General features: G+C 33.7%; 1 protein-coding gene across 3 annotated transcripts in view; it reads left to right on the top strand.

Annotated features, from left to right (window-relative positions):
- Positions 1-16,397, top strand: part of PLPP1 (phospholipid phosphatase 1) — a 108,922-nt gene that overhangs the window by 42,125 nt on the left and 50,400 nt on the right. The gene's annotated exons all lie outside the window — the stretch shown is intronic.

The raw sequence follows: 16,397 nt of genomic DNA, 5'->3' as shown, positions 1-16,397 counted from the left end.
TGTGGTCAAACAAGATTAAAATATACTTGGGAAATATTTGGCAAAATAAATAAAAATTCAGAAGAACAATTAAAATGTTAATAAGTTGTTTCTAAGTATCTATGATTCTATTTTTGCCTAACACTTGTCCTAAAAACCCGTTAGTTTGTTGGGATTGAGAAAAAAGTGCTTTTAATTTGAGAATGCATGTAACATCCCATCTACTCAGTAGATAGCATGTAAATAGACCCACTGTCCTCTAGGCCATACCTGTCTAGTTTGCAGAAAAGTTTGACCTTTGATCTTGTTAAGTAATTAAAACTTGTCCTTTTTTTTTTTTTTTTTTTTTTTTTAGAAAATTAAAAAAAAATTTAGTTTTTTATTTTCAGAAGATAAGCATAGTTTTCAGTATTCATCCTTACAAAACCTTGTGTTCCAAATTCTTTCTCCTTCCCTTCCCTAACCCCTCCTCTAGACAGCAAGTAATCCAGTATATGTTAAACATGTACAATTCTTCTATGTATATTTCCATAATAATGCTGCACAAGAAAAATCAGATTAGAAAGGAAAAAGAAAGAGAAAACAAAAAGCAAGCAAACATCAAAAAAGCTGAAAATACTATGTGGTGATCCACATTCAGTTCCCACAGTCTTCTCTCTGGGTGCAAATAGCTCTCTTTGTTACAAGTCTATTGGAATTGGCTTGAATCACCTAATGGTTGAAAAGAGCCACATCCACATCCAAGAGTTTATCATCACATAATCTTTGCTGTTGCTGTGTACAATGTTCACTTCACCCAGCATCAGTTCATGTAAGTCTCTCCAGGCCTCTCTGAAATCATCCTGCTGATCATTTCTTATAGAACAATAACATTCCATAACATTCATCTTCCATCTTATTCAGCCATTTTCCAACTGATAGGCATCTACTTAGTTTCTAATTCCTTACTATTACAAAAAGGGCTGCTATAAACATTTTTGCACATGTGGATCCTTTCCCCTTTTTTTATGATCTCTTTGGGATACAGGCCCAGTAGAGGCACATTTGGATCAAAGGTTATGCACAGTTTGATAACCATTTGGGCATAGTTCGAAATTGTTCTCCAGAATGGTTGGATCAGGTCATAATTCCTTCAGCAATGTATAGTGTCCCAGTTTTCCCACATCCCTTCCAACATTTATTACTATCTTTGCCTGTCCTTTTAGCCAATCTGAGAGAGATGCAGTGGTACTTCAGAGTTGTCTTAATTTGCATTTTTCTAATTAGTAGTGATTTAGAGTATTTTTTATATGACTTGTCCTTTTTTTAATGAAGGACTGCCACCATATTCTCGCATTTATTTATTGAAAATTGAACAAAGAATCATTGTCTTCTCTTTTTCATGCATATATTATCTAAAGACTGTTATTTGAAGATATCTTCATTTGATATCTTTTAGCTTAATCTTACAAATGAAAATTATCTCTGTGACATAGATGCTTTTGCATAAAGCATCTTAGTAACAAAAATTATCTAAAGACTAAAAGTGTAAATATTATAAAAGACAGACAAACTTTTAATTTCCCAGGATGTGGTTACAATATCTTATTCTTTATGTCCCCCACATTTGCCTTGTAAACCTGGTAGACATTAATAAATATTAACTGGTTTGTTTTGAATTTTTACAATTATTTTATGTATATATTTATAATTTATATTTTTATAATTAATTAAAAGATATTAGGTATTTCTCCTTTCTTCCAAAGCATGGTCTCTGAAGTTTTCTTAGCTCTTTCTTATGTTAATATAAAACAACATATTCTTTAATGGAAACCTTTGATATATGATTGTTTCCTTTATTATAGATATTCTTTTGAGATTTTGGAGTCAAAATTTATACTTTGTGGATTGTTTTAAGAAAAAGAAATCAGTGTCAGCAGTGAATTTCCTAAGCCCAACTTGGAAAATGTTTTCTGTTTAGTCTGTTTTTAAAAGATATCTTAATCGTTAGCTTGACTGTTGTATTTATTTATTGGATAGGGTTCAGTACACTTATTTTGCTTGGACACTGATTTTATTTTTGAGATCTAGCAAATGCATGTTGGTGATAAGAATTTTGTATACTAAATAGCTGATAATTCACATTTCACAGAATATGTTTCTTCTTCTTGGGTATTCACACACAATTCTCTTGTTCTTGCTTTGGAGGAAATTTTATCAAAACTTATCATCCTTTTCAAATGCTAAGAGAAAAAATAGTAGAAATTATCATTTAGATCTGGTGGTGTAAGACGCCTGAAATCACTTGCTAAGGCTACAGCTTGCAATAAGATGAAAGCTAAGTACACCCACCTCCCACTGCTTGAATTCTGTAAGTTGATAATTTTGTATGGCCTATGAATGATGCTATAAATACCCAAATGGCCATTGGCAGAAAAAAAGGTTCCCCACTCCTGATTTAGACATTTATGTATCTAGAAATGATTTTGAATACATTTGGAGTATAATGTATGGGAAAATATATCATGATTCATTGCTACATTATATATTACACATACCAAGGAAGAAGGAAAGTGCGGCCTTATAAAAATTTTTGGTTTTTGAATAAATATTAAAAGAATTATTCTACATATTGTTTATAAAACATGTATCAGTTTCGACTTCCCATATTAGAGAGCAGCACATCCCTAAATTAATGGTTGTAATGGGAAGTGGTTAAGAATGTGACGATATCTAGGGGAGTGAGTAGTGGCAAAGGGGGAAAAATTGGAACACAAGGTTTCTCAAGGGTCATTGTTAAAAAATCATCCTTGCATATGTTTGAAAATTTTAAAAAATTTCAATAAAAATGATTATTAGTAAAAAAAAAAAAAAAAGAATATGATGACAGAAAAGAGGGTTGTCTATTTTCTTATGCTTTTTGTAAGTTGTCCAGTCCCCTTTTAATTGGCTTTGGCCCCTTTCATATTTAGTAGAAAAAAGAGGACTCCTGGGACCTGAGTTTGAATCTAATCTTTATCTGGGCTTCCATTTCTTCTTTTAAAATTGAGATTTTGAAAGTACAATAAATTTTGAAGTTCATTACTATAGAAATTTATTCTTTGTAGGTGTCTTCAAGGCAAATGTTGCTTAGCACACTTCTTGAAATTGAATTGTCAAGATTAATGATTTTTTATTATTGGCATCCTTTAAAAACTGGATTAGTTCAGCAATTTTTAAAGAGTGAAAATTCAATTAAAATTATCTACTTTTAAAAAATTAAACTGCACACATAAATGTATCTATTGTATTAGAACTTTGGATGGAGAGGGTTTAAATATTTTGATAACATTTAAAAGCAGATTTATAAAGAAACAAAAGTCACTCATTGATTAAAACATTGCTGATAATCAAAATTGTAACTCATTTAGTTTAAATGAGCTATTTTTGCTGGTTTCTGCTGATTTTTCCCTTTTGCTATGGTTTTTTCAACTGACTCATTGGAAAAATATCTGCTCATGAAATCAACTGTTTAAAAGGAGTCTTTAGTGTTAAACAAGTTATTAGTATTAGGGCATGTTATAGAATGCCTCTGATGAGGTTAGCTAGTTACACCCTATGGCAAATAAGGCGTGCCTCACTGGAAACAAGATGATTTGGTTGTCTCATTTGCTGAATTCTGCCTCAGTAAATCGGTGGCCTTCATGTGTTGTCTCTCCTCTTGCTTTTCCTTGACAACACTACAAGGTTTGAAAAATAGCTTTTTGTGCTCTTTGAAAAAAAACTCATCAGGTGTGTCTCGGAATAAAAAAAAATCCCCTCAAAACAAAACAAACCCAACTTCGGCCATTTTGCATTTTATTAGCACTTTCCTCTCACAACGTCAGCATTTTAAGTAGCAATGCTCCCATATTATAGCTGAGAAAAGCTGTGAGTGAGGCTCATTACAGTTCTCTAGGGTCATACTAGTGAGATAGAAAGAAGACTCATCTTCTGACTTCAACCAGTACTTTTCCTTCTATGTCATAGTGCTTCTCATCCAATAACTAACTGGATCTTGCAGTGACAATGTGAATAACATTTTATGAAGCCTAATAAGATCAGCATATTATAATTTTCTTTTTAAAAAAAAGATCCCTTTTCTATTTCCACAGAAATTTTGAGACAATTTCTGAATATTTTGGCTTTGTAACATTCTTTCTCTATCCTGACCAAATGGTGAATTTGATCACTGTAGTTTTAGTTTGATTTAAGAATTTTCCATTGTCAATTTTGACATAACTTAAAAGTGAAAATGAAGTATAGGGGAGGAAGGATATTTTTCTCATCATCTTTAGTGGTATTTTGAAAATGAGCGGAGGAGGCTGTATGTATTAAAGAAACTATGTTAATCTTCCCACAGTGTTGCTCTTCTTGAATGTTGTTTGCTACTAAAAAACATGTTGGAAGTGTCTTCTGCAAAAATGATGAAACTTTTTGCTATGTAAAATCACTGAAAATTGCTGCAAAGATGAGTATTTACTTGGCCAAGTGAATACAAGCATAATTAACTCCTGAAATGGTATTACTTGACTAAGTGGAACAAGTATATAATTGCCCCATCATCCTTATATTTATTTTCATTGTCATTTTGTCTTCCCAGGGAAAGCATGTAGAATTGTGGGAGTGGGGGTAGGTGAAGGAATTAATCTAATTCATAGTAAGTTAACTTTTAATTTGCAAATAATTTGATGAAACTTTAAAACCTGAAACTGTAAATGCTTTTTATTAATAAATTATTTTCTTTTGGTGAGTCATGTTTATTGTAGCCATTTATAATTAGAAAAAATGTAACTTGATTTTCATAGGACAAGTCTTATAATTCAGTTCTGTGATTAGCAATATTTATGTGGGTGTACTCATTGGACACTGTCCTCTATAGAGGAACATTACTATCCCATTTTTGTTTGTAATGTTACTTAAATTTTCCTGGCTGCCTAAATGAGAAGATTAAGGGTTAATTTACAAGTAATTTTTTGATGGTACAGATTTCTACTAAGATTTAGTACTGGGCCTTTAGAAGTTAAGCATTTTTAAAAGATAAATTGCTGTTTTATAATATTGTGCTAGTTGTTTTGGTGTAAAGACACATTTCAATTAGGAATCTGAAATGAGAATGGGAAAAAAATTATCCCCCAGAATTAAGGAAAAAGTGTTCATAAAAATGCCGTCTTAGAATTTCTGTGCAGAGTAAACCATTTATGAAAGAATTATAGAGTTAGAAATTCAAATTCCCTTGCCCCTCATGATAAAACAAAATGGGGATTAAGTGATGCAAGCACCTCAAGGTGTTCAATTACTGTCCAGTGATTTTGATTACTACCTTATTCAGTAATTGGGAGTGTTGAGTGAGGCCAAAATAGCCTCCTGGGAGGGGCAATGTGTAAATCTCCTCAGCTGTCCTTTAGAGCCACAAATAGCTTCTCTCACTAGCCAGTTTACAGGAAAATCATTTGATGTTCTAGTGTAGCAAAATCCCTCGGGTCTGCCTTTTTCTGCTTCTTGTTTTGTTGCTGTTTGCCTTTTTTTCCCCGGGATTTTCCTCTTAAATACATTAAATGACATTACATTTAAGTCTTTGTATGAAGGTGCAGAGACCTGTTGGAAGTAGAGAGCTCTTCGTCTGAAAAGAACATATTTATAGTATATTTTTCACTGACTTGAGAAAGAAACTGATTTAAGGTCACGATTCTATAGTAAGAAGGCAGAGGACAGGTGATTATTGTTTGGGGGATTGAAATTTGCCTTTTGATGTCTAATTATCTGTTCCTCACCAAAAACAAATCAGCACAAAACATAAATATTGTTTAGATTGATGCCAATTTTCATGAGTGGGGTGCCAAATGACTGATACTATCTCTAGAGGTAAGGGTTAGGATTAAAGGAGAGACAGTACAGAAGCTTCCTTTATACTTATTTCCCTTCGATTTGTCTGACTGATAGGCTGAAATACATAAGGTTTAGTCATTTAATCTCACTGGAAATTACTTTTAATTAGATTGTTTTACTGGATAACATCCTTACTGAGAGAATGGGACTTTTGTTTGTGGAGGAAAAGTGAGAGATAATTTTGGAACAAAGCATGCTTGAGAGGATGGTAGAGTTCATGGAGTACTCTGGGTATCATGAAGATAAGGAGGCCCGTGAAGAATATCAAAAGTGAGAGTCCAGGGACCTTTGGTGGCTGCTACTTAAAAATACTATGTTGCGTTTTTAATCTACATTTTCATTCCCTGGTTTGGAGCTTTGGTGCCACAAATGGGAGTATATCTGGGTGGGTGCATGTGTCTTGGTTAGGATGGGGGGGAGAGTGGTCGTGGTGGTACTGACAGCATTATTTTTTCTCTCTGAACTTGCTTCTTGTTAGAGATTTTGGGAGCTGGTGTGGAATAGTGTTAAATGCATCATTGCATTTGGGAATTCGAAGACCTGGATTCCCATTGTGCCTCTGCCACTTATTAGTTAGGTTTCTTTTGTCACCTTCCAGCACACAGAAAAGGTGGTCTGAGTGGTCTGTCTGGGTGGCTGTGGCTGGAACTGACTTTTTAGATGATCAACTCAACTACTAATCTTTTGCATAAGTAACTGATTGTTACATTCTAAATACTGAGAACAAAAGGTGTGAAACTTTCTGAGCTGAACTATTATTACACATGACCTTGTACATGTTACTTAAGCAACAGATACACATTTTCCTGTTGCAAAATAGCACAAAGGCATGGCTGAAAATGTAACTCATCACTCTGGGAAAGGGTCTTGATTCCTTATATAGCACTTGCCTTTTGGGTATTCTAGTTTGAACAAAGGCTTTGTTGCCAAACCTAACATAGTTTTCCAATACTCTGTAATTTCCCCCCCACGTACATGTATATCTATTATATTCTTTCTTAAGCCTCCTATCACACTTATTTCAGTCTTTAAAATTGAAATCAGAAGTTGTTTTCCCTTTATGCTTATTGTTAATCTTCTAATATTCAACTGAGGGCTTCTGTAATGTTTATTTTCTGGTTCATCATTTTAAATTGTTTTTTAGGTTATGGATTCATATCTGTAGAGGTACCTTGTCCAGTATTACTGACACCATGAATCTTTCCAAGACGCAGTTTTGGAAAAATGGGGATAATATGATATTTAAAAATTGAAGGAACGTGTCAGCAAAAATATTAGAAGCCATTATTTATCTTTGTCCTCTTCAACTTTTTCAGTGTTTATCTACCATAAGGTATTACTCATAGTGGGATTTGTGGTTTCTTATAAATAATAACTAATGCGATTATAATACCTTATTTAAAGATTATATTGTTTCAGTTCTTAAATGTTTTAAACTCCTATGTGCTAGGCACTGTCACTACAAAGAAAGGTAGAAAACTATCCATGCTCTCATGAAGCTGACAGATAAATGTGGATGACATCATGCAAACTGTATACAAATAAGATGTATGATTTGAGTCAATCTGTGCAAGAAGGCATTAAGATGAAGGAGAATCAGAAAAGTCTTTAGAAAGTGGGATATTATCTGAGATTCAAAAGATAACCAAGGACACAAGAAGGTAGAATATTCCAAGTATGGACACAGAGCCTGCTTGGATTTTTTAATTTGTTCTTGCTTTTTTACTTAATTAATTGTGTGACACTAATTGTTACTTAGCTTTTAATTAATTAATTGTCACTTACCTTAATTTCTTCAATTTTAAAATGAGAAGATTTGGGCTGAATTATTTCTAAGGTCTCTTGCCTCAAAAACTCATTATTTGATTCAAAACAAATACTAGCATTATTTTCACCAAGACAATTAAGCAGTACCTAGGAAAGAAAAAAAGTGTTTCATGTGATAAAGGAAATCTTTTAAAAAAAATTTCCCCCTTGTTTATAAAATAAGAATAGGTCATGGCAATACCATGCAGAAATTGCTATGACCCAGTTTGGGATATAAAACCCTTAATTTTGGTGACAAAGCATTGTTACTCCTATATATTTTTGACAAGGTTTTGTATTTTTACACCCACATGCTTTATACATGTACATCAGAAAGGATTTTTATTGGATTACTTTTTTTTTTTAATTTTTATTTAATAGCCTTTTATTTACAGGTTATATACATGGGTAACTTTACAGCATTAACAATTGCCAAACCTCTTGTTCCAATTTTTCACCTCTTACCCCCCACCTCCTCCCCCAGATGGCAGGATAACCAGTAGATGTTAAATATATTAAAATATAAATTAGATACACAATAAGTATACATGACCAAACCGTTATTTTGCTGTACAAAAAGAATCAGACTCTGACATATTGTACAATTAGCTTGTGAAGGAAATCAAAAAATGCAGGTGGGCATAAATATAGGGTTTGGGAATTCAATGTAATGGTTTTTAGTCATCACCCAGAGTTCTTTCTCTGGGCGTAGCTGGTTCAGTTCATTACTGCTCCATTGGAAATGATTTGGTTGATCTCATTGCTGAGGATGGCCAGGTTATTGGATTACTTTTAATACAGAATTAAATGGGCAGCTGAATTCTCTTGTATTTTAGCTGACAACATTTTACAAAACCACTTTAGTTCTTAGTTCTTACAAGGAATAATAAGGAATTAGTGCTTTAAATGTGAACACAATGAAAATCCATTCTGAGGGTGTTTTAAGTAGTGGCCTTAACTTCTAGTTTAACTTCTAGTTTTGTTGTGAAAAAGAACCATGATAAAGAAAAAAAGTGAATATAGTATGCTTCATTCTGGATCTCATTTTTTAAAAATTGAAGAGTAACAACATCTCAAACTTCTACAATGCTTTATGGTTATAAAGCATCCAAAAGCATCTCATTTGAGTTTTACATCAGTCAGGGAGACCTTTTCCAGGTGGGGAGACTGAAACTTAAAGGGTGGTGATTTAAGTGTGGGGACATTGTGCTAACTGGATTTTGGAAATAGTAGTAGAAAAAACAGTAACATTTATATAGCTTCTAACATATAACATCTTAGCTGTGCTAAGTGCCTGACAATTATTATTTCATCTGATCTTCACAACAATCCTAGGAGATAGGTGCCATTATCATTCTCCTTTTATGGTTGAGGAAACTGAGGCAAAAGGGGCTGGCCCATAGGTCACACAGTGAAGCTAAGTCAATGTCTGAGGCTGGATTTCAACTCAGTTCTTTGTGAGTCCTGGTCTAGTGTTCTAGCCATTTGCCTCAGGTCACATTCCATACTTCTGAACAAATTGGAAAAATCTTTTATTGTAATTTAGGAGAAAACAGCCTTTCTAGCTTTAGATCTTATGATCCTTGGCATAGGATTTTATAATTTGTAGATAATTTGTGCCTTTTTCATGGGGAGGGAAGAAGAGGGGAAGGATGGAAAAAGTCCTTTAACATTAGATAAAGAAATATTGAATATTCTTCCTCCATTTCTCTACCTCCCCACCTCTTATCTTCCTCAAATCTTTTGGCTGTGGGTAAAGACAGAGAGGATGAGTTTCCCCAATTACATGTAAAAATAATTTTTCATTTTAATTTTTAACCTTCAGTTTTTTGCACTTTTGAATTTCAAATTCTCCTCCCCTTCCCTTGCCCGTCATTGAGAAAGAAAGCTGTTTGATAAAGGTTATACATGTACAGTCATGTAAAACATTTTTGTATTAAGTTATTAAAAAAACACAGGGAAAAAAAATAAAAATGCTTTGATTGGTTCTTTCTTTGGAAATAGATAGCATTGTCATAGGTCCTTCAAAATTGTTTTGGATCTTATATTGCTGCAAATAGCCATGTCATCAATATTGCTCTTACCTGTGTTCTGGTTCTGTTACTTTACTCTGCATCAGGTTTTTCTGAAAGCATCCTGTTAATCATTTGATGATATTATAGGCTGTGATTGCCTATTGACAATGAGCAATTTCTTTTTCTTTTATTTACTTATTGGGGTTAAATGGTCACATAGCTAGTAAGTATTAAGTTTCTGAATTTGAACTCAGGTCCTCCTCACTTCAGTGCTGATGCTCTGTCCATTGAGCCATCCAGCTGCCCAACAATAGCAGTTTCAACAGATATTTATCTAACACCTCATTCAGTTCAGCAGAATGCTGAGAGGAATGGAAAGAATTGAGATGCTCTTATTGCATTATAGGTATGAAAGAAAGATTAAATTAGTAAAGATGTGTACATCTTTTTTAAATTTCAGAGTGACCTATTAATTTAAATTCATTCATTAATTAAAAAATTAAAAGGTCAAGCAGAATTTAAATTTAAGATTCCCGAAGAGAGGGATTTTTTTTATTTTTTTGTATTTTTATCCCTAATCGAGTACAATGCCATGCAAGTATTAGGCACGTACACATTTAAGTATAATTAAAATACGTAGTTCCCAACTTTTTCTAATTTTGGTATGTGTTCATTATCTTTCATTTGTTTACTATCCTTCATAATTTGCTAGTTCTGGGTGCCTTTGCGCTTATAGGTTGTCTGACTTAATTTTCACTGAAAATGAATTGATTTTGATTTACCTGTTTTGTTTCAAATCATAGACTAATAGATGAAATGCTCTTTGCAGCTTTATTTTACTGCCTAAAAATAAGGTCAGAAACAATCAGAGCATTGGCACTTTTTTTTTTTTTTTTTTTTGCATCCTCACCTTGTGGCTTCAAAAATATGTACCAGGAATGTATTTGGGTTATGATTATTGAAACCCATAAATAAAAGTAAACTTTAAGAAATAATTATGAATATAGTTTGGCTAGCCTCCAAACATTTAGCATTAGCTCTCCATCAAGGGAAAGGAGTGGCCTAGGAGGTATGGATTTTTCTCTTACTGGAAATCTTTAATTGAAGGTTGGATGAACATTTCTTGAGGATTTTTGGTTGGATCTACATTAGCTGATTTCTGAGACTCTTTCCAACTTAAGTTGGAATGTATGTGAAATACTGACCCATAATTCTCTATTGTATATGTGCACATACATACAAGATAGGAGTAAGCTAGATCCCTTCCTCTTCCAGTGTGATGCTTACTCCTTTTGTAACACAAAGACTATAAATTCATCTTTAACTAAAATATGGTAAAGTAAGTCTCCTTCAAAAATAAGTTACAGTGAAAGAATCTTTTAATTGGCAGGACCTCATAAGTAAATGTAGGATGAATTCACAAGGTGAAATGAAGGGTATAATTTTGTATGATTCATATTATTGCTAGTTTTCTTTGGGGAAGAAGATTGATTGACACAATAAACTGCGCACAGGGTTTTGGAGAGAAAGGATCAGGGTTCATATTCCACCTCTCTCACTTATTTTCTTATATGGCCTTAGTTATCAAACCTTTTATGTATTATGCTGGGATACGTAGAAAGGCAGAAAACAGTCTTCTTGAGATCATATTCTAATGGGGGAATTACTGTGCAAACAGCTATGTACACAGAAGATATAGGATAAATGGAAGATGATCTCAGAGGGAAGTTATTAGCATTAAGGGAATCAGGAAAGACTTGTTGAAGAAAGTTTGTTTTTAGGTGGGACTTGAAGGAAGTGGGGGAAACCAAGGACCAAAGATGGGGCAATAATTCCATGCTTAGAGGCCCATGAAAATACTGGGAGTTATGAAATGGGCAAGTACCTTGAGACTTAATAATTAACTAGGTAAAAAGATACTAATAATACTCTGGCCTTTCCACTTTTGTAAAATGAGATGATTAGACTTGATGACTGCTAAGATCCATGTTGCTATTATATCCATATAATATCTTATATCTTTTCATCCTATTATTCACTGAAAAATAGCTTATTTCATTACTATGAAAATTTTTTGAAAAGACAAAGTGTTTAGATTGCTGTAATACTTTGTGCAGCATAAAAATTGTTGTATAGTAAACTAACCCATTATTGTAGAAAACATTTAGAAAATTCTTCAATTAAAATGTTAGTCATTTCATGTGCTGGAGATGTAATTTAAAAACACATAAATTGAAATTACTAGATTATGTTGGTTTTTGTAATTTAAAAAGAATATGAGTCACTGCTTTGAAACTTGGAGAACACACCCAGCACCCACCCAAACTTCCATTTTCTTCTGAATTATTTTTAATTATATGTAATAGATAGAATTCATTGTTCTTTGCTTATTCAGAAGACACCTAAAACAAGCATTGGTTTCATGTTCAGTTTATTCCAATAGTTGAGTCCCCTCTGTTTTGTTGAAATTTAGAATTACTCCTTCATTGAGCATGGTAAATGGCTAATAAGTTTGTAGATCTCGAGGTTAAAACAGTGTGAATCTAACAGAACTAGATTATTTGTGAGACTAACAGAACTAAATTATCAAATTGGTTCTCCAGGAACATGCTAGGGGCTCAAGGTTAGCTTGAATCTCTATCTTTCCTAAAAAAGAATTTTCCTTTTTCTCTGTGTACTTCCACTCGCCATTCCTAGATGGGAATGAGAAAAACATAGTCGACACTATTTCAATTAAAGATGATTTCTTTTTTTTTTTTTTTTCCTTTTGCTGAGGCAATTGGGATTAAGTGACTTGCCCAGGGTCACACAGCCAGGAATTGTTAAGTGTCTGAAGTCACATTTGAACTCAGGTCCTCCTGACTTCAGGCCTGATGTTCTATCCACTGCGCCAGCTAGCTGCTTCCAACCTTCAAGTTGGGTCAGCACGAGTTTAAGAAACAACCATAAACACTGAACTATTTGCAACATTCAATAAATACTTAGAGGAAAAGGGGGAACAATCCTTTTCCCTTTCCCCTCCCAAAATATATGTGATAATTTTCTAGAAATTTGGGAAGAATACTGATCCAATTTATTAATTGTTATTTCCACATGAAGGTACTTGGGGTAAAATCATGTTGCTTGGAAACCTCAATTTAGAAACAGTGGTCAGGAAATAATCATTGGTTTTCATCATGTTGGAGAGTTATTGTTCAGAGAGGAGTTCAGGATGGTGATTTGTTTGTTTTTTGGCTTATTTTATATTTAACTCAGTACAAGAAAAAAGGGTGCTTGATGGGCATGCTTAATGGGAAGTTTTTTGTTTTTATACTTTCTTTTCCTAGGGACTGAGGGAGACATTGGGAGCATTTATTAAACATCTGCTATGTGCCTGGTAGTATGCTAAGGTCTAGCTATACAAAGAGAGACAAAAGGCAGCTCCTGCCCTGGAGGAGCTAATGGAAGAGACAACATGTGCAGAGACAAAATAATAGCATTAAAGAGTACTGGGGGAAGTTTCTCATTAAAGGTAGTAACTTTAGCTGATCTTTGGTGAGAAAATCTAAGGAAGTCAGAAGGTATTTGGGAAATGTTTACTTACTGTGATAGATTCATCAATTTTTAAAGAATTTATTAGTAAAGCATTCAGTTTTTACAACTGCAATAATTCAAACTCATTGAGAATGAGCAGGTTTTGGTATAGATGCAACAAGTTAGACCACAGGTTTAGTTTGAAGAATGGATACAACAATTTAGGTATAGCAGTATTATTACCCCATCCAAAGATATAATTATTTGTACTTGAGTGGAATAGCCTGGTTATGTCACAGCATTTAAAAATCCTGTGCTTTGAATAATGCACTTTGTCATTCACTGGTGTAGGAACAGATTACAGTTTTTAAAAATAGCTAACATGAACTAAGGCAGAACATACCTTATTTATAAATGTAACATTACTGAGAAGATTTTGTAAGCACATCATGATCCTTTCAAAGATAAATAACAAAACACCATGAAATAAAATTAAACTGGACAACATGCCATTTTTAATTTTTGCAAAACTTGAGAAATAGGAGAAGATTTTTTTCAAACTAAAGTCAATGCTTGGATAAAGTAAACAATTGACTCATCTTTTAAGACTTTATAAAATCATATCAATTTGAGTAGATAAAACTTGGTATGTTAAAAACCCTCTCACTTCTCTGTAAACATCTTCACATGTTAAAACTCTTTTAGGGCATTACCCAAGAATTCTTTTTAGCTACTAAATTTAGCTACTAAAAACTTCTTGGGAGAAATTTGGAAAATTACTATCTCTTACTTCAGCTTTGAGATCATTTATTTTAAATACTTAGTAGTGAATTCTTGAAAAGATTTTTACCGTTATTTAATTTTATTTTTCTTAAGTTCATATCACTGGATTTGAATAGAGGTTCTGAGACCTGTGCTATTCTATTTTACTGTCTATGTTATACATATGATGATACATATGTATATGTACAATGATTAGGTAGAGATGTGCTGTGATCAGATGATAAGATCATTAGTATATTTACTTGAAATACATTATTAGTTTTGTATAGAGAATCATGAGCAGTGTCTTTACTATTTTTGGTCTAATTTTTTTGTCATTTCACTAAAGGATTGGAATAATGTTACAATGTGATGTTGAGGTGCCTCTGGACTCTTCAAAAGCCATTAGGTCTACTCTGAGTTTAGAGAGGCTTCTAATAAGGAAGCGTGGCTGCTGTTTTCTGAAGATTATATATTAAAGTTTGGAAGGAGAATGTTTTACTGTGGTACCTGAGGGAATATGAATGCTGATGAAAATACATCTTTTAAAATATTGGAGAAGTAACTTTTGTCATACTGATATGATTGGGAACCATCTATGATACAATCATTGCTTTTCTGATTTCCTAAGGGACAATCTCCATCTAGATAGACAGTTTTGTTTGGCAACATTTTTGGGGTCAGAGATTCTGGAAATTTTAGGAAGAATTTTTAGGAATATTCTTACAAGGAAGAACCCTTTTGGGCCTTCTTTTCCTTCCTTACTAAGCAATTGTTTGCCCAATAAATCTAACAGCACTAATTGCATTTTATTATCTGGCCTCCTCCACTTAGTTTTAGTCATTTGTCCGTGTGGGAGGATATTGCTATATGAATTCATTTTTTTATTGTTAGGTCAATTATAAATCCTTGAGTGCGATCCTTGATACTTCAATTAAGGCTTACATATTGTCATTCCTGGGCTGCTAAGTGGCATAGTAGTGCTGGGCCTAGCTAGAGTCAGGAAGATTCATCTTCCTGACTTCAAATCTGGCCTCAGACACTGCCTACTTGTGTGACCAGGGGCAAGTCACTTAACCGGGTTTGCCTCAGTTTCCTAATCAGTGAAATGAGCTGGAGAAGGAAATCCTGAACACGTCAGTATCATTAACAAGAAAAACCAAAGAGAGTAATGAAAAGTCAGACAGGACTGAAAAACAGCTGAAGAAAAATTCGGCTATTACTCTTCCCTCAGCCCTATATCCACCTCTTCTCGCCTGCTTATACTGTATTGGAAAATCTCCTTTTGTGCTGGTAGGGTATTGTCGACTATCAGTCAGTGGCACTTGTGGCTCCTGAGAATGTGAATTTTGGCAGGATTTATGTATGAGGAGACTTTTAATTCTAGAATTGGTAATCCTTGTGAGCAGAAGCAGTTCTAAGAGCTGATTTGGAATGGAAGCAGCCCTGTTGGAACCAATGATTAGACTTTGTTCCTATGATCCTGCGAGGGCAAGCTCTTGGCTTTACCTTTGGCCAGCTGTTTGCTAAGTATGTGCCACAGATCACAGGGGAAAATGGGCAATTGGGTGTGGATGGATCAGCCCTAACCTACCACCATTACCAGAAGGAAGATCGGCACTTGCCATCCTTGTGTGTGAAGGAGTTGACAATCTTTTTGTTACTGTTTCATTATGGGTAAAAGGTAGTTAGAATCAAAATCCATTTTTCTCCAGATGGATCTAGTTAGGCTAAAGTCTTCTTATTACAAAATAGATCTTTTTAAAAATAGAACAAAAATTATTTTAGAATAAAAAAGATCAACTTCCCCTAATAATGGAAGAAAACCATGCCAATGTTTCTCCTATTATAAACATTAAGATATCCTAAATGCAAGGAAAATTATAGAAAAAGCTCATTAAAGATATCTGCTTTCCAGCTGTCATTTTCATTGGTAATGTTCTGTTTCTATTGAACTGGTTTTCAACTGAAATGGTATTTGTGCTATCATCACTATCAGAACTTTGTTCTATCTCCTTTCTCTCCTTCCTTCCACTTTCTCTATTAAAGATAACATTTCTCATGACTTTATTAGCATCTATGGGCGACTCACACAAATCTGTGATGTTTCAGTCTTCTTCTGATTCACCCCAGTCATGCATCTCTAACTTCCTATTACAAATTTCAAGTTTGGATATCAGTTAGTTAACCAATAAATCTATAAATAGTGCAAAGCACTGTATTAAGCCACAGGTCTGCTATAAGAGACAAATGATGATACCTGTGTTTACAGTCTAATAATGTCCTATAGATGTCTGAAATTCAATTCAAATTCACTATTTATCTTCTCCCCACTTTCCGAAATACTTTTTAATGTCCTTTTTTCTTTACAGGAACATACTCATTCCTCCAGTCACTGAGCCTTGGGGTTACCATTGAATCTTCACTGTAGTAGTT

Source organism: Sarcophilus harrisii, chromosome 1 (genome assembly GCF_902635505.1).
Source record: "Sarcophilus harrisii chromosome 1, mSarHar1.11, whole genome shotgun sequence".
Classification (NCBI taxonomy): domain Eukaryota; kingdom Metazoa; phylum Chordata; class Mammalia; order Dasyuromorphia; family Dasyuridae; genus Sarcophilus; species Sarcophilus harrisii.
Note: the sequence above shows the minus strand (reverse complement) of the source record. Positions and strands in the feature narration are given on the sequence as shown.